General features: G+C 48.0%; 1 long non-coding RNA gene across 1 annotated transcript in view; it reads right to left on the bottom strand.

The window, feature by feature from the left end:
- The window catches only part of LOC119704038, a 116308-nt gene that overhangs the window by 32772 nt on the left and 63964 nt on the right, over nucleotides 1–19572 (bottom strand). Inside the window, exons 4-9 of the long non-coding RNA XR_005257818.1 lie at nucleotides 11225–11319; nucleotides 7902–8035; nucleotides 7356–7493; nucleotides 6706–6797; nucleotides 6476–6571; nucleotides 2588–2760 (exon numbers count right to left, since the gene is read on the bottom strand). This is a non-coding gene — a long non-coding RNA (uncharacterized LOC119704038). The remainder of the gene's footprint in view (nucleotides 1–2587; nucleotides 2761–6475; nucleotides 6572–6705; nucleotides 6798–7355; nucleotides 7494–7901; nucleotides 8036–11224; nucleotides 11320–19572) is intronic.

The following is a 19572-nucleotide window of genomic DNA, read 5'->3' on the forward strand; positions in this document are numbered from 1 at the left end:
GGCTGAGAAGCATCCTCACCCCTACAACTCTGCCATGGCCTCTCCTCTGCATGGACAGAGATTTCATCTTCCAGAAAGAGGTTTCACCCACAGACTGCTGCCAGGAGATGCCAGGAGAGCAGTCCAGAGTTGGAGCAGTGCCTGGTGAGCTCTCAGCAGGATCACTTACACATCAAGCTGCTCTTTAGCTGTTGACTGATGGGTGGCACTTGAAAGGAGCCCATTGCTCCACGCACAGGTCCTTGCTGCCCACCAGCCCCCGCACAGACCTGCCAGTGCCAGCACAGGGCTGGCAGGCAGCAGCATGGGTGTCCTTCCCCAGGAGGAAAGAGTGAGCCTCAGAAACCTTTCTTCTTCCTTCTGAAGGGGATGCAGCAGCCTCCTGGGTCTCCCTTAGAATCAATTAATGTTCTCACATCCCCAGTGTGATAACAACCTTGCTAAGGCTGAGCCCTGCATTTCAGAGCTGTCTGACCCCCCTGTCACAAAGCCCAGCCCTGTGTGCAATTTAGGGATAGAGCAGGGTGATCCCTGTGCTCATTTAGGATCTGCACTGGTAACCCAGTCCTTACCTGTTCCGAGTGTCATTTCCAGCCTCAGGCATTCCAGAGCCCTGGCAGAAACTGAGAAATGAGAAATAACCTTTTTCCTTCCAGCTCATTTGTGACACTATCCCAGCTGGCCAGACACATTTTGGGACTTCTCTGATTCACCTGGTAAAGGTCAAGTCCCAGGAGGTGCCTTCAGCCTGGTGGGTCACGTATCACTTGTACCTGTGGGGCTTCAGCTCCACAAAAAGACAATTTAAACATGTGCTACAGCACATCCTTTACTCAATTAAAAAAAATTTAAAAAAGGATTTTCACTCCAGGGGTGGTGACTCCCTGTTCTGCCCAACAAAAGGAGGGATGGGGACTGAATTCAAGCTTATGTTCATTAAAATAGAAGGGAAAAAAAAAAAAAAAGAAAATCCAGAAATCCAGTCACTCTATCCTAATTGTTCTGATCCAGCCTTTCACAGTGTTGCACTGAGCTGAAGGGCCGCACCTGAAAGTGTGCCAAGAGCGGCATGAAATGTTAATGTTGCAATTAAAACAATATGAATATTGCAGCACTGCTCTGCTGCTTCCCATCCACTGAACAATTCTCATTCAATAGAAGTCAAGTTACATTTCAGGAAATAATGAGGTCTGCTAATTAAGTCTGGCCTAGGAAGACAGCAGTCTTAAAAAGAGAAAAAAAATATTCAGATCTCCCCAAAATGTGTACATTTGCTGCTTATTACCTGCAAAGGGGAGTCATTAACGCTGCTCAATGCCAGGATCACAGGTCAGCCCCACTGCCTTATCGCACACATCTAGAGGAAATTCTCTTTGTAGTGATAAAATGCATAAGTCACGACCTGCCTTGTCCCCCGGGCGGAGCAGGGAGTGCCAGGCTGGCGCGTCCCACACTCTGAATGCAGAGAGCAGGTCCCTGACAGCGAGTGCCAGTCCCAGGCTGGGCTAGTGAGGGCCAGACCAGGCTCTGAGGGGCTGAAGGCAGCAAATCACATTCAGCTGACACAGGACAGATCCCAGATTATACACAGGGAAGGGAGTTTTTCTCCACAGCCATTCACACAACTGAGTGACAGCAACGCTGGCTTGAGCTGGTGGAAGCCACAGGGAAAGTGACCACTGGGACAGTCCTGGAAGGACAAAGACCTGTCAGGATCATCTTGTGTTTTAGCTCTAAAAAGAGGCAACAGAGGATCCCCCCGTGTTGCAATAACGTGAGGATGCAGAACAGCCTAGAGACAGGAAACATTGGGTTCCAGGGGTCCCAAAGGAAGTTGATATCAACACACTACTCCCATGGCTTCCCCGCCCTCTTGTTTTTCATAATTTTCCCAAATTTCTTTATCTGTGACAGGTGTTGGCGCTGCCGTCACATCTCCTGTGTTCCTCCCAGCCAGATAACTGCAAGGAGAAGTTGGGCAGAGAGGGTCCATCAGCATGAGTATTTCATGGGAAGAGCAGAAGACTGGGAACAGGTCCACCATGTCATCCTGCTGTTTTGATGACATGTCTTTTTTATGACATTGTGTTTTCTCTTCCTCAGAGTTTCAGGAACACACAAGAACCGCTCCTCCTCCAGGCCTGAACTCTGCCATCAGCCCCAGCCTGACTGACCCACATGGAGCTGTCTAGGGCACACAGAGGAGCTTGCTGTGCAAACAAGAGGCTGCAGCAGTCTAAACCTCTCCAGCCCTTCCCCTAACCTACTGCCCCAAACTCCAAAGGAAAACTCATCCAATGGCAGGGTGAGGGAGGCCAGTGGAGTCCTGGTTCATTCCTTGGCCTCTGCTGATGCTCCAAACTTCAGCTTGTCTTTAATACTGAACGCCTTTTAGGTAAGATCCAGACAGAGACTGAGCCATGCCAATCAAACTTGGCAACACAGTGATCCAAATCAGGGGGACCTCAAAACATCAGGAAGGAAACACTTCATTTGAAAGAGCAGAAAAATCCAGATGAAAAGATCAGAAAGGACTTTCCAGGTCCTGGACTGTCCTAAGGGACTCAGGTACCATTTCTATACCCACCTGTGGGAAATAAACCTATCTGGTCACCAAGGCACAGCCAGGGGAATTTCCCCACCTTGCTGCCACCAGCAGCAGCTCTCTGTTTTGAGGATGAGTAGGTGGTCTGCTCCCATCAGACCACTTCTCACTCCATTTCCAGACGAGCCAGCACTTGCTGCTACCAAGTGTCTGTTCTGCAATAAAGAGCAATAAACATGCCAGAGTAATTAATGTCTTAACAACTTATTACAATCCTCAGATAATTAATCACAAAAGCTAAACATGCTGTCTCACCCTCCTAATGTGTTAATGCTCTAATTATTATGCCTCAATTAAGGAAAAGGCAGCGCTCCTTGCTTGGGAGTGCATGTTTAATAAGGGAGCTTGAACGCAGGCGAGTCGGAGTGGGAAGCGAGGGGGTGAGGGGGGTGAAGGAACAGGACACCATTTTTAATGAGGTTTCATGGGTGGCTCGAGGCAAAGTATTGACAGCTCCTCTCTGGGATCTCACACACGACTGCACTTGTAACTGGGGGCCATCTGTGGTGGCTCCATGCTCCGCTTCCCAGAGGACTATTTATAGGAACAGCAGCATGTGAGGCACAGGGGACTGGAGATGAGCAGTCGCACCATGGATCTGGCCAGCACCAGGCAGCAGAGGTGGCAGCTCTCTCAGCAGTCATTAAAGGAGTGGTGGTCTCCTCTATCCAGCCCACTTCTTGCTCTACTTCCACACAGACTGGCACTTGCCACCACTCCTGAGCCCTGCAAAGCCTCCCCACTGCCCAAGCCTCTCACCCAGTCCTGTTTCCATGGTACTCCTTGCCTCCAATCAAGCTACCTCTGGGACATCCATGGAGATGTTAAGAACAGCCCCCCAAAACTGGGATTACTCTTGGCATGTGACATATCAGCTCATCTGATTTCAGCCACTGCCTGGAGGGTTTCCACAAGTCCCTGTTGTCTGAAGGAACAGAAGTCTCAAAGAGCATACCATTTAAAAATGCCTGGCTTATAAATGGGGAAACTGGAGGCCAAAAAGGTATTCTGCAGAGGACTTGTGGTGGTCACGAGCTGCCTAGCCTTCCTGCCTAGCTCTGAACCTTGCTGGATGCTGGGAAACTTCAGAAAGAGGTTCTTGGTGAGGAGGAGCTTGAGCAGACCCTAAAGATGAATGTAGGGCCTGGACCCCTCACCATGTGATAGCAGGAGATGCCTGCTGCCCTCAAGACACAGCAGTGCATCCATATGATGCTTGTGTTTGGGAAAGACTTGTGAGACAAAGCGCAGTCAAGGCAAAAATGGCATCACATCCATCCCACCCTGCAGAAGCAGTGACCCTAAAGAACAAAGGAATCATGGAACTGGTGCTGGAATCATGGAACTCTGCAATGCAGCAGGCAGGAACTAGGATAGCCAGGCTCCAGATCTTGGTACCCTACAAAAAGCTGCAACAGAAGAATGGCTGGAGCCCAAGTCTTCCAAACAAAGCCTATAAAAACGTCTTTTTCCAATAAAAAAGAACTCCCCCGCTGAAGTGGGTCTTCACACACAAGAAAACTCTCCCTGAACCAGCCTAGTTTCTGTTCCATCCGAGCCTTTTTAAATTTCTCAGACAAATGAATCACCAGCATTTCCAGCCTAGGTTTGACTGCAAAACGATTGCATTTCTCAAAGAAATAACACACTGTGTAGGTTTGGATGGTTCCCTCTGAGGAATAAGGGAGAGGGAATAAGAAACAAAACAAAGTAAAGCAACCTGGAGGGGACATGCATTTTAAAACCCATGAACAGTTTTAGCTTTCAAATAATCCAAATACAAAAGAAATGCTTCACATAGTTACTTCCACAAAAAAATAATTCTGTCACCCCGACTCTTTGGTAATGTCTCATGAAAAACAAAAGAAAGCTCTCCACCTCTGAGACACCAACCTGACAGCAGCTTGACTGCTAAGAAGGGGCTGATGCCTCCCCACAGAGGCAGCCTGTGAATTCCCACAGGGATGAGAGCTCCAAAAGAAAATTTGTGTGTTGGGCCTCTCTCCACACTGCTTTCTGTTCCAGCAAGAGGCGTGACCTGTCCAGACTCTCCTCCTTCTCTTCACAGAGAATAATTTCAGACATCCAGCTCTAGTTCCCTGCACTGGGCTGGAGGCATCAGAGCTCCTTATCTCAGCAGCTCCACTTGGCTCTGTGAGTTGCTGCATGGACATTCCAGAACCCACCCAACCTGCAGAACCTGACCATCCAGGACAGGACCATCAAAACCATTGAGCTCTGAGCAAACACAGCCTCATTAGGAAGATATACAAGGGATATGATATTTTTTCAGGAATTAAAGGATATTTCTCTGTTGTTTTCACTGACTTGGGGAGCAGAAAAGTTTCCTGTGGATGTTGGCATCTGTGCTGAAGGTGCTCAGACTCTTGCTTTCTTTTTTCCAAACATGCAATCCAACTCCTCAGACACTGCAAGAAAGTGGCTGACTGCTTTTGTACCTCTTCCTTCTCACCAGTACCATCACCACCACCAGTCACCTGAAAATATGGGGCATTATTTCTAGTCTGGGGCTAGATATTTTGGATTGGTTATACTAGATTTGACTTACTCCAAAGTGTGTCAAGTCAGCTAAATATCCAGTACGAAACATTCTGGAGAAGTTGCCTGGCTCATGTTTGCACACTGTGGGGTTGGAAAAAGCTGTTTACCTAGAAGAGAGTAGTAACACAAAACTGTGCCTCTTCACACCTTTCCCATCTGAACTTAAGACAAGTTTCTTGGAGCAAGTCACTGCCCCAACAGCCCAAGATCTGCTCTCAAACCAGCTCACACAAAACACCTGCAGCCAGCAGCCACGTGGACACATTGCCAGAGCCCTGAAGCAGGGCTTGAATGGGGAGGGAGCCTCTGGAGAAGAGCAAATGAATAACAAGAATGTATAAAACACATAATGACCGTCGGAAAAAAACAGCATCGCTGCTTCCCAGAAAAAGACAGCCAGCCTGAGGGGATGAGAAGGCTGGACCATAAAGTTGGTGCCAAATGAGCCCAGATGCCCCAGCTCCAACCTGACAGCCTCTCCAGCAAGACTTGTCTGAACTCAGCTTACCCCCTCCCTCTGCCCCCTGCCTTTAAGACAGTGAGCAGCACGACAGCTGGGAAACCCAGTCTGGTCCAAATTTTGTTACAACCCTGCTGGTTTTTATTCTTGTTTACCAGCATTAATTTTAATGGCTTTCCCTACATTAACTTTGTCCTGAACCAGTTGGAGGAAAATTCCTACTCTCTTGCCTTCTGGAGAACAGACTGGCTAATTTTCCCTTGTCATTTAACAGCCTGCCTGGGCTGCTCAGGAATGACAGCCACACTGTGTACTTCGTGGAGGGCAATAAACTCCCCAAGGCTGGGAGAGGAGGATTTACATATCCCTGAATACACTGCCCATTCTTTGTTCAGTCTGGGTCTTGGCTTGTGCTGACCCAGCAGGTGGAAATTTCTTTTTTTTTCCTGTTCAGCATGGAAAGGAACTTTCTGAGCCTGATGGAAATTTCTTCCTCTTCCTTTTCAACATGGAAGGGAGCTACAGAGGATGTAGTAATCCTTCCAGACAAAGTGGCAACCTCCCCAAGTCTGGGCACTGGGTTTGCCAGTGGCCAGTTGAGTCTCATTTTCCCTTGGAATCAGTAAAAATGCCTGTAAAACCGGTCTGGGAAAAGATAATGGTACTAGGACATGCATGGAGAATGATTCAGAGAAGTGGGGAGCAGGAAGATGCCTCTGCTCTGCAATGCCCAACTCTGGCAGAGCTGGGCATCATCCAAGAGGCAGCTTCCCTCTGTGTCTTGTCTTGTGTCCCATACACCCTTGTGTACAGCAGGGAACAGAAATTGGGATGAGGCAGTACCTGACCTCTCTTTCTCTCTCTCCTTTCTGCTCTCTCTCTGTTCCTTCCAGCCACCATCCTGGCTTCCTGTAGGAGACATCACAGCTCCATCCAGGCTGTCTCTGCCAGAGAGAAAAAGATTGTCCTTCCCTTTGCTTGCCAGATGCTGAGTGTGGTCCCACTCCTCTCGCCAGCACAGAGAGGTGTGGCTGCTCAGACCATGGGAAGGAAAAGAAACACTCAGGTCTTTCTGCACCTTTCTCTCCCCATTAAAAAACAAGGTAACAGCTCTTTCCACCAAAGAAATGCAAGGGTCTGATTCAGGCACGTTTCCAAAGTTTTCTGTCTCTGCCAGCATAAAGAAAAAAGAACATGGTTAGAGCAAGTGAAGTAATTTGTTGTATCACATGATGCCCATACTTTAAAAGTACAGATGTTCCCTCCATGCTCCAAGGGGTGATTTGGAAGACAGAGGACTCAGAAACTCCTACTCTATCCAACCACAAGCACCTGGGCTGCTGTAGAGGGAGGGTTGCCATGGAAAGATGAGGAAGGCAGCAGTGAGGTGGCTGGAATATTCCCACCAATTATCATGAAGAATTTTGACTGCTCTGCTGTGTTTCTTGCAACAGCCTAGCAACCACCTCTGAAATGTTTCTTACATGTCTGAGAAGCGTTAAGCAGGGTCACACACGCAGAAAGCTGCACGAGCAGGGAGGGCTGGGTCTCCAGGCAAAGCCCTCTGGGCATGGACACCTCATTTCCTGCTCCAGGAAACTCCTGCATGAGGTACAGGCAGCTGGATCACATGGACATCAGAGCAGGATGAGAGAGGGGATGACATGCAGGTGACAGAGCCAGGGCAGCAAGAAGGAGAAGACCTGAAGAAGAAACCAGAAGTCCCACCTTCATGGGGCAAAACAGGGCAACTTGTCATTGCTCAGTTCAGAGGTCCTGGGTGGCAATCTCTTCTACATACAAGTGAACTTGTCCATAGGTTCACTTCAGATGCACTGCTTCTACCAGGACTCCTCCTACTCTGACCTAATAAAACAGAAGAAATAAGAGCTGCAAGAAACTTCGTACTGAGAGGTGGAGAGACTGAGAGGCCACAGCATCCCACCCTCCTGCAGTCCCTGAAGTAATGAAAAGGCAGACATTCCACATGTGCCATTCTGGCCTCTTCCACAAGAAGGGCACTTCAAACTGACAAAGAACAGCTTCTGCCCATTCATTAAGTTCTTGGCATTAACCGATTTCTCTCCAACCAAGCCATAAAACCCAAAGCTGCATGCAAGGAGCATCCTAAAATATCCTTGTAAATCTCAGCCACCACACTCATTAATTACAACCCAGTGATAGTTCAGGCCATTAGTTCTGGCTGGTAACTTCATTTATTCCCACGTTAATGCTTGGTGTCAGTGGTTATCTCATTACCACTCTATTACTTACCCACTTAATCCATCATTGCAAGCCAGGCCAGACGGGAGGAGCGGAGTTTGCCCTGCATCTGTGGGAGATGCATCAAGAGCAGAGCACCCAGGAGTCACAAACAAAGCACTTCTCATCTGCAGCTGAGCTTACAACTATTAAGAGGAGGAAATGACACAGATGAGTGTTGTCAGGAACACAGACATGTTCCAACATTGAAAAATTGTGATTATTGAGGATTGAGCTACCTGTTAAATCATAGCCAAAAGCTTTGGGAAGAATGGAAGCAGTATTAGCAGTCATGTAGAAAAATGACATCAGCTCTGCCCTCCTCCTCCTCAGACTCTCATTCCTCCAGACCCCAGGTTAGATTCAAACAGTCCTGCCTGCTGAGCAGTTTGAAATGGCAAGTCAAAGTATGGGCACTGGGAGCTGCTACCTGCTGAATGCTCCAGAAAACACGCAGGCATCATAACTTCTTAAAATACACTTTTTCCTTTTATAAAAGCTTTCATCAAGTCAGAGCCAAAGGGAAATTACCCACAAGGCCTCATTCCTTGACATGACCCAGAGAATTCATGTTTTCCACTCTTAAAAAATGTGTATTTTACCCAGGCAGGCTCCTCCAGGATGGGCCTGCTTCTGCTTTGTTCAGAGACCATGAGCCCTGAGTGTCAGTGAAAATACACCTTAAATGTGTACAGATACAATAGTTCTTGGCATTCCCACATGTACCCAGCTGGAGCTCCTCTTGTGTGGTGAGCAGGCACTTCCAAAAATGTGCTTTACTGCATCTACCACACCCCTGCCTGTCCAGGACTAACTCCAGCTGCTGATCCCATCCCATGGGTCTGACAAGGGTGTTTCAGCCTAGTGAGACCCTCAGCCTTTCCCTGTCACATTCCTTCCTTCTTTCCCCAAATAGTCTTCCCGGAGACAGCATTTCAATCTTCCCCTGCTTGACCCAGAAAAAGGGGAGCTGTTTCTATGTTAACAGGCTGTGAAACCAAGATGTGAGCTGGGGAAAGGCTTCAGAGAGACATCTCCCTTGCAGCAACACAGCTTCTCTTCAGAGCAAGCAAAGCACTTCTGCTCCACCCCAGTATGATGCCCATACAATAATAGGGCAGGTGGCTGGTTTTCACTGCCCCCAGATGACACAATACAGGACTGGAATCCTGTAGAGCGGGAGAAGTTGATGCCACAAAAGCAAGGTACAAAAAGAAGACACAGCTCCAAGATAATATAGTAGTAAAATATCAATGATTTCCTCTGTGATCAGTAACCTCCCTCCAGCTAATGTGCCCATGCTGGCAAAAGCAGGCTCTAAATGGTGCCGTGCCAGAACAACTGACAGGGCAAGTCTGCAAGATGCCACAATCAGATGTAATTAAAATACCTTTGCTGCCCTGGTTTCCATTCTCTCAGCAATAAAATCCATTACAGAATTCAGTTAGAAAATGATTTAAAATGTCCCTGAAGCCAAGTTGTTGACACCAGTGTAGACAGATGGATTTTGATACACCCTTGATTAAACAGCTTTCTGCAAAAGGCAAAGAGGGCAGGAAGGGAGCTGGGTGATGAGCTGGAGGACCATCCTAGAAACAGGGGCTATTCCCAAGGGAAAACAAGAGCTGCTGAAGGAGAAAGATGCCCCTTCAACCAGCCAGAGGCTAAAACAGTCTCATCCCCCTGGGAATCAGGCTGCAATCCTCTGCTCCAGCACCAGGCTCCTGTCCCTGTGCTTCCTGCTCAAAGTCAGCCTGGCAACACCACACACATCACTCCTTCGAGTCTCTGATTAAAGGATGCAGGGAAAACAAACAACAGAAAGCCTCACACAGTGCTCAGCCCCTAGCAGGGCCAGCAATACTTCCATTTCCCATGGAGTTACATATCCCAGTGGGATTCTGCAGGATGCAGTAGGGTACTGTCTCCGAGAACAGTTTTCCCCAGAGGCATTCATGACATCCAGGTTCCTCATTCTCTCACTCACAGATGCTCTTGCACTGATAAGGATTGAAGTCCTTTGGCAGAGAGGGGCAAAGATAAAGTCTTCTCCCTGGCCATCTATTTATATCAAGCTGCTAGGAACTCGTTATCTTTAAGGTGTCTGGCATACAGAGCTGCAATCAGCCATCAGGGTGGAAAGTTATTAGGGGTGGGCCAAAGGAGCCAAACCCACATTAACCCTCTTTTCTCAGGGAAAAAAGGCAAGAAGAAAGGGTGCTACAACTGAGCTTGCCAGCTGCCTTGTCCAGCTCTTGGAGAGGAGAAATCCAGATGGGACAGATGGTTTAAGCAGAGCTCAGAGAACAACCTGAAGAGCCAGAGCTGAGGGGAGCTCTTGAGCGAGCACAGAGGCTCTGCAGGCCAGGATGCTGAGGCACAGGTGTGGGTTGTGGAGCTACACAAACTGCTGACCACTGCTTAACAAATGCTCTGAAGCTGCTGTGACCTGGCAGCAGAGGTTTGCAGGCGTGCAAAAAGGGGCTTTCCCATCCCACTCCTCAGGCTTTGTGTACAAAGATGGTTGACCAAAGACTCCAGATCAGGAAGGATTTATAAATCAGAAAGTATAAGATACTCAGTATCACCACCTTCTGCAGTAATAAAGTGCCTGTTCATGCACAACATTAATCTCTCATTACTAATGTACATCAGATGGTTCAGATTTTCCCTGCTCCCTTCCATGGCCTGAAAGAAACTGAAGCACGCAGCGAGAACCTTCTTATTAAATAATAAGCATCTACCTTATTATTTCTCTGGAACTTGCCTGTGGGTGCAAACCTGACACCTCAGCTGCTTCATTTTATAGGCAGTTTGAGACTGAGGTGGCTTTTGGTCCCAGCCCTGCTCAATGCAGTGCTGGTTCATAAGCACAGTACCACTGATCATCCTTAGACCTGCAAGCAGCTGAGGGGCTGCTGGGATCCCTTGTGAGTCATCAGAAATTCAGCCTCAAGTTAAGCAAGGCTCAGCCCAGGCACCACTGCAGCTCCACCTTCCCTGCAGCCACTTAGTCTGGGTAAGGATAATCTTGTTTCCAGCAGGAAAGCAAGGGTTTGAAAAACATGCTCACCAGTGCATTTCAATTATCCACGTTGTTAAACACTCTTTCACACCCCGTGAGAGTACAATCACACCTCAGACAGGGCTGCCTCTTCACAGGGTATCACAGCCACTTGCAGACCCTGTTTTTGCACCGGAGAAAGGTTGGGAGGGAAGAACCTTTATCCTAAGGATGCCTTAAGCAAAGTCTCACATCCTTTAAAACACGGTGAGAAGGTCACATTTATTGCTTAGCAACTTTTCTCTCTCAAAAGTCACGGCCCAAAACTTACCATGGCTGTGTAACACAGAGCTGCAGGAGGGGCTGCTCCTTGCCCTGGTCTCCGACGGGCCATTCAGGAGCTGACAGTTGAGCATTTTATTCCCCCTGCAAACAAACCACATCAGTTGAGCACCACCAGGGAAGTAGCAGGACCAGAGCAAATTCCCAGAAAAAGCCTTGGCAGTGTTCCTCCTGCTCTGTGGCTGCGAGTGAGATGGAGTAATGGAGCACGACACATGGAGCAACAGAAGCTGAACCACGCACGTGTTCCTGCAAGGAGAATGAACAATATTAGAGGGGAGGGGGGAGGGGAAGGCACTTGCTAACAAATATTTATTAAAACACAATCTTATCCTCATCCGACCCTCATTCTGACTACAGAAAAAGGGACAGACTGCCATCACTGCTGGGGCATTCAGGCAATGTCCCTGACCATCCGTGTATATAATTGCCCAGGAGCTCCCACAGCCACCCTGTCGCCTTCCCTCCAGCAGCCTGGAATGTGTCACTTTAAGTCACCTCCCCCACCCGTGGCAAGGAGGGTGGAAAAAGATGATCTTTAAGGTCCCTTTCAACCCAAACCTTTGAGGATTCTATGATTATTTTAAGAGCCCCACTCTCCAGGCTCCCAGAGTCCTCTGACAGAGTTAAAGCATCTTCCAGTCTCAGAGCAGCCAGCTCTCCACACATCCTGCTCACTGTGGCCTGTCAAAAGGACGCTCAAGTCCTCCAACCCCCACAGATTTCCTTCCACCCACATGCCTTCTACAGAGATCACCAAGGGATGTGCTTCCTTCCCATCCCAGCTAGCCAGCATGCTCCATAAAGAGAAGGGGAAAATCTGCTGATCTCAGTGGGATTTGGGGGCTTCAAAACCCAACAAGTTTAGGACCCATGTGTGCCTGACCTACTAATAGCTACAGCACTTCACAGGAGCACAGGGAATCATGGTTTGGGTTGGAAGGGACCTTAAAAACCATCTAGTTTCAAGCCCATGCCATGGGCAGGGTCACCTTCCATTAGACCAGGGTTTAGAGACCATAAGCATAAGAAATCTTGGGAAATCTAGACACGTGCCAAATGGCTGGACAGCCTCCTGAAACGGCTCAGCAAGCAATGAGCTTGGTGCAGTGTCCCCATCAGTCACTGGCTATCAAGCCTAATCCCATGGCATAATAACATTCCTTGAGTATGCTTTACATTAAAAAAGTAATGAAGAACCAGGGTGAAAAAAATGCTGTGATGGAAGGGAAGAGTTGAAATTCAACCCCTGTAAGAAACCCTAAAGACAAAAGCACATTTCACATTCTGCAATCTGTAAGAGAGTTGATTTTCTGTTCCTCAGCTTCAATCACCTCTTTGCTAGTGAGATTTGGCACTAGCCCAGGTCTCCTGAGGAAGCAGAGGCAAGGATTTTCCAAAGGATTTGTCACCCACATCTCCTCCCACAATGCTTCCTTGGGGTTTTTTAATGAGCAAGGCCCTCCTTTGAAAAAAAAACCCTGCCTTTAAAAGATGAGGCCATGCCCATGAGAAACCCCAGGGCAATATTTCTACCTCAACCCCACCTCCAAGCCTCCTGCTTGCCTGCAAGCCCTGCTGCCCTCCACCTGCTTAAGGAGGATGTTTTCATTATTGTTCAATTTGCAGTGAGTTTAGCTTAACGTCCTTCATTGGATTATTTTTATATTTAATGTCCTCTCCTCTCCTCCTCTTCTTTTTATAGACTGGTAATCCAAGTCCCTTGGCAAGGCTGAGTAATCTTGATCAGATTTTAATCAAAGTAAGCCAGATCCTCAGCTGCCAGTATTGATGCATCTGCCTTTAAATATTTGAACGATGCTGATTTACCCCAGCGAGGCGCAGGCTCCATCCGTTCAGGAAATTTAAATTCCTTCCTAGGCATCAAGCTAAAACAACAAGACAGAACAAGCAACCTGCTGCGAAGGGGTTTTAGTTTATAAAACCAATACCCAGGATTTCAGAACTAAATGAAAATCTGAGATAATCCCTCCCCAAATCCAGCCTGGGAAAAGCACTCCGGACAGATAAGTATCAAGTAACTTCTTAAAACACACTTTTTCCTTTTATAAAAGCTTTCATCAAGTCAGAGCCAAAGGGAAATTACCCACAAGGCCTCATTCCTTGACATGACCCAGAGAATTCATGTTTTCTACTCTTAGAAAATGCTTATTTTACCCAGGCAGGCTCCTCCAGGATGGGCCTGCTTCTGCTTTGTTCAGCAATGACCCTTGCGCCGCTGCCAAACCCCAAGCATCCAAAATCAGTATATTAGTTGGAAAATAATGAGATTTCTGGAATACAAAATGTTGGCTCCATTTTCCTCACCTTTAAAGATGACATCTGCCAACTTCCCTCCACAGATTAGAAAGCAAAACAAAAAGCACTTAGATGAAAAAGAGTCTCATCTAATCGCCTGACTCCAGGAGATGAGTTTGAGGTAGAGACAGGGGCTGTCCCACAGAACTTGTGGTGCCCAAGTGCTGCCAGAAATAGATGATTGCCTCAAATACACTGCTAAAGGCAAGAAAAGCCAGTTATCCTGATTTCCTTGCCCAGCTGGGAGTGAACTCCTCAGAAACAAGAGGGATTTCTCAGGTTCTCTGGTCATTTCCATCGAGACAGGTGTTACACACACAAGCATCACCCGAGGAATTGTAACTCCAGACCCTCAGAATACATCTGCATTTCCATCCCTACTGCTAGAATGCTGTATGGTCTCCAGGGTGTATCAGATCCATGTCCAATCCTGAACAGGAGGAGAACAACTCAAAGATCTCAGTCCCTCCTTCCCTCAGGAAGTTCAGGGCTCCTACTCAGCTTTTCCAGCTGTTGGCTGGACCCACCCTTCCTTCCACCTCCGGCCAGGTTGGCCTACAAGCAACCATAACAAATTCTCTCTTGTTCATGACTCTCATTTGCCATCCTGCTTCACAACCAATGCCTCAGCTTTGCCCTCCACACCCCAAAGTCAAGAAGGAGGAACAAGACCAATGAGGAACAGCTGAGGGAGCTGGGGCTCTTTAACCAGGAGAAAAAGAGCCCCAGGGGGGATCTTCTCACTCTCCACAATTCCCCAATTAGCCAGGTAGAGGTCAAGCTCTGCCCCCAGAGAATAAGGATGGGACAAGAGGAAGTGGCCTCAAGCTATGCCAAGGGAGGTGTAGACTGGATATTAGGAGAAATTTCTTCACCAAAAGGGTGTTCAAGCACTGGAACAGGCAAACCAGGAAAGCGGTGGAATCACCATCCCTAGATGTGTTCAATAAACCTGTGGATGTGGCACCTGGGGACATAGTTTAGTCCACAAGACACTTGGGGGCTTTTTACTGCTGGGTTAAGGGTTGGACGTGATGATCTGAGAGGTCTTTTCCAACATAACGAGTTCTATTAGTTTATAATCACCCTCACGCAAGAGCCCAGCTGCTGAACTGCACTTGGATCCATACCATGTCCTCCATGCAAGTCCAGAAAAACCAGTGACCATTCTGCTGAGCAAATACTACAGGATTAGGAACTGCCTTGAGAGAGACAAAGCCATGGGACAATGCCCTTAAGATGTTATTTGTCATTAAGGGGACCAAAAAATGAGCTGGGCCTTAAAAAAAATGTGAAGCCTGCTGATGGTTGTAAGGGTAAATTACAGAAAAGCAGAGCTAGAGATGAGGAAAAACCAAGGACTTTGTTTCTTTCCCCATGGCTCCTCCACAGTTCTGTGAGGAGAAGAGTGCTCCAGTGGACACAACCTTACCAACTTCACCATTAACAGGCACATTAAACCAGGCTGTGAATAGTCTCATGAAGCAAAGTACACGGTGGAGCATCTGCAGGGGGGTTAACAAACTCCAGCTCCTGCAAGCAGCAGGCATCTTTTGTCCTTTCACATTAGCTCACCCGAGCATCCCTGATCCCAGACACAGGTTCCTACAGCAGATGGCCTTATTAGTGTCCGTGTGTGGTGACAAGGAGACACCACAGGTGGCCCAGACAGCAACCAAAGCACTTCACCCCACTTGCCCCAAAATAGGTTCAAGATCATGCCAAGGGCAGCCAGGATCAGAGCACAGAAAGGATGTCATGTGCAAGTAGTCCAAGTTAGCCTCACGTGCCTTCCACGCTGTTACAGACCCAGCTGGAACATGTTGTCCAGTTTGGGATGCTGATCTTCCAAACGGTGTGAACAATTGGAGACAGTCCAAGGGAGACAGACAACAGTGACTGGAAATCTATAGGAGACAGTTGGCAAGGAGGGGTGGAAAGCATTTGAGATGCTCATTCTAGGGAGGATGGAGACATGGTTACAATATTCAGACAAACAAAAAGAGAAGGGAGGAAAAATAAAAACATCCACCTTTCTCCATCTATGGAAAGGACAAGAAGGCCTGAGCTTAATTTAAGACGAGGAACCTTTCAGTCAGATATTGAGGAAAATTTTCCAAGTGCACCGACAGCAAAAGCACTAGACAGTTGTCAGAACTCCATTGCTTTCCTCCAACATCCACTGTTAAATTAAACCCTTTGGGCTACCCTGCAGAAGACCCCATAACTCAGCCATGAGGCAGTCAGGAGAGTTACGAGCTCATTCTGCACTGTGACATGGGGAATGGATAGTCCAACACCAGTGAAAAAGAAATTAATTTCCAGCCCATCATAAAAAACACCAAAAAAACCACCAAAAAGCCACACAGCAGCTGCTGCTTAGAGGGACCTTTAAAAACCTTTCCAGTGTGAAAAGGCCAGTGAGGGAGGGAGAGGGTGCAGCGGCTTCCAGGGCTGGCAGGAGCTGGCAAATGGAGAGAAAAACTGCACAGCAAAGCTGGGCCAGTTAAACAGATTGGGAAACAGAAGAGAAGAGCAGAGAACAATGCCTACCTGCTCTCTATCAGATGACACAGCCACCTCACACTGCCCCGCTGTGCCATTGGCAAGAGGGGCCCTGGGCCCTCACAGGACCTTCCAGAGCTTGGGACGCTCTCTCCTCCAGCACACACAAGCCTCCCTCTGAGCTAGTGGCTCTGTCCTTAATGTGCCACCAGGTCAGGCCATTTCCATGCTGGAGCTCAGGACTGAGCCCCCAGGCTGGCTCTAGCACTTGGTGGGTGCTAAGGTAAGGCAGGAGCACATGGTTGGCTGTTCTTAGCAGCCAGAGGAGGAAGAGTTTTGGGATGTCCTTATTTTTGTTCATGTCCAACTAAATGAAACAATACATGCATTTGTACATATCTAACCAAACAGATCTCAAGAACAGGAGCTTTTCAAGCCTGAGGCCAAGCTGGGTATCCTCAAATTCTTCTTTACTTGGAAGATGGGAAGGAGTCCAGGATTTGCACCACCCTCCTTGGATTTGGGTCCTAGCTGCCTGATGACCTCTTGTGTGAGTCAAAAATACAGTCATTTTTCTGTCTGCCTCATCATGGGTCTGCCCTGTTCCCAGCCAGATACACTGGCTGGAGCCAATTCCTGCATCATATCTTCAAATTCATCCAAGCTTCAAATTCATCCAAAACTACTTCTGCTCTGTGGCCCAAATCCCTGAAATTCAGCTTTTCATGTATTTTTGAGTGGATCTGGAATCCAGCAAGCTGAGAGATGCTTGGAGAAACCAAACTCTGGCTAATTACTTTAGTACTCATCAGAAAACACGGCATGATGCAGATCCATGATAAAGCATGGATCTCCTGGAGAGTCCCCCAGTGATGCACATGTGTTTTGCAGGAGTTTTCACTCCAGATCGAGCCATTCCAGAATGACAGACCTGAATTTCAAACCCATAAAAATTCCTCCTGAGTCTCTCCTCCCACAGTGGCTTTGCTTGTGTGAGGCTTGGCTCAGACCATCCCACTCACTGTATTTGCAAGACTAAATGCAGTCAAACACAGCTCACATGAGAAGAAACTTCTGGACCTCTTCCACCACTCCTTTTCTTGTGTGGAGCACAGAGGCACCCGGAGACATGTTTGCAGTGAACTATTATCCTCTGCACTCTGCATCCTGCTTTGTTTATAGAGACTTTGGGGAGATTTGTGGGCCTGGTGATGAATTATAGGGAGGAAGACAAACATATTTTACTGTTCTGGGCAAGGAGTGCTGGAATCCTGCGGACATCTGGAGGAATTATTTGCAGAAAATTAACACTGTTTGTCATTTGCATGAGGAACTTCTGGATCTCAAATGAATGATGGGAAGAAACCGGTGGGAGATGCTCATTATCCCTGATGAAGTGAGGCCCCTTGACATGATGCTAAGGTCGCCATGATCTATGGACCTGCTGACTGACAGCTCTGAGGGCTCTGAAATTGAGCTCACAATATAACCGGGGGCGTAAGCGACCTGCCACAATTAAATTAATTATTAAATGCCGAGGCGTTAATAATTGTTGCATTGCCTCTGATTGCTGGAGTTTGGGATGCGCTCGTTCGTTCTCATAGGGCACACACCTTAACTCCTTACTGCTTAATTCCAGAGGGCACAGAAAGCCAGCACACCTGCAGGTATCCAGGCAGATTAAAACTTCCAGGCTTTCTTGTTTCTCTCTTGATGTGCCTTTGGGGATCGTGCTCTCAGCAGCTCCCTGACAGATTCCCCACCTCTGCCTTGGCAGCAGTTACAAATTCCAGGTGGGGGTAGATGATGTGCCATCACCAGCCCTGCACTCAAATTCACAGCACGGCAGAGAAGTCCTCAAAGTTTTCCTAACACTCCAGTGCAGCACACCTCATCCTTCTCTATGTTAATGTTTGCTGCTTGGGAGCTAGCTTCATTTTCCCTGCAGCTCTAGCATGCCAGGAAGGAGCTGTTGGTGAGCTGGGAGCATTGCTTGCTAGCAGCACAGCAGGGACCCAGAAGAACCAAGCCTGAGAAATGTCATCTCACCTAGGACATGGCTCTTGGTCTCTCAGCAACTCAGCTTCTGCCTTTGAAAACAGAAAATATTCTAAGATCTAAGATCTGTTCCGGAGTTGTTGCTTGTAAGACATCTGAATGTTTCCCAAAATAGGGGGTGAGCTCCCCTCTGTTTCCCAAGGAAAGAGGCAGAGTTGGGGTGCAGAAGGGATGGGAGGTCTCTCCAGGGGAGCAGAGTGGATGCATCAGCTGTGGCAGTCTCATTAAAGGAGAGGAAAGGAAGGCAGAGGGCACCTGGGCTCAGATTAAATTCACTGTCTCAAGTGCTTTTGTAAGCTCCTCTAAATTCACTTCCCAGTGCTTTCTCCCCTGTCCTTAAGCAGGGAGAGCAGCACACCCATTCCTCACAGGGTGCTGGGAAGATGAATTCATGAACATTTTTGAGGCAAGGAAGCAGAAGAATATCCAATTGATGGAAGACATAATGAAAACCCCAAATGTTTTGGGCACCAGGACCACCCCAGAATTGCCACACGATGAGGAAAGCAAGGGAAGTCCTCTGCTGCTGACTGCAGCCTCCCTGGGAGCACAAGGGGGCAGGGAGCTGAGGAGGGACAGCTACACTGGCAGTATTCTCTGGGCAAAGGTGCTGCCAAAATATGCTGACACCTTTTCTTTCATCAAAGGAAGCGCCACGCTGATTAGCACGGGCGGAGAAATCCAGCCCAACACCTCGAGGCCACAGTGTGATGAGCAAGGGGATGGGGCAATGCAGTTTGACTTACCTGAGAGACAGGGAATGAGAGCAACCCACGGATTTGGGGCAGGTATGGGAGAGCCAGCCCAGTACCAGTTCTCTGGGAACAACTGCAGCTCAGAGCATGGCTCTGCTCCAGGCTCTCCTTACTGGGACTGGAGCTGAGACAGGGAAGAAAAATGAGCATCTGAAAGTCCATATGAATAAGCTAATGCCGCAGGGCTGTCAGTCATGGGCTAATACCCTTAGCTAAAGAAACATATTGATCCTGATTGCCTGGAATTGTACTTGAAAAGGGCTGGGTGACATTTCCAAGGAGACACGAACTACTTTCAAGTCAATTAGCGGCATTGGAGGATTCATGCTGAGGGGACACGCTCACCTCCGAGGAATGCCAGGAGAGAATGAGAATTGAATTAAGCCTTTTCATACACCGAGAAACAAATCCTTTAATGGCCTGTAACAGCTGACAGGACACCCAGGGTCGCCAAAAGCATGCTGGCAGCAGCTAGGTGAAGAAGTTTCCCTGTGATGAAGCTGAGGACTGCAGAGCAGCTGAATGATTGCTACAGACCCAGGAGGGCATGCAGAGCTCCACAGGGTAATCCTCTAAACAAGGGAACAGAGGGAAGGAAAGTTTAAGTTCCATGTCAGCAATGCATGTGAAGCTCTTCATTCCTCTCCAGGTACCTGATCTCCCTTGGGGCTCAATGGGAATGTCACAGCCAGCACATCTT

The sequence above is a fragment of the Motacilla alba genome, chromosome 8 (genome assembly GCF_015832195.1).
Source record: "Motacilla alba alba isolate MOTALB_02 chromosome 8, Motacilla_alba_V1.0_pri, whole genome shotgun sequence".
Lineage (NCBI taxonomy): Eukaryota > Metazoa > Chordata > Aves > Passeriformes > Motacillidae > Motacilla > Motacilla alba.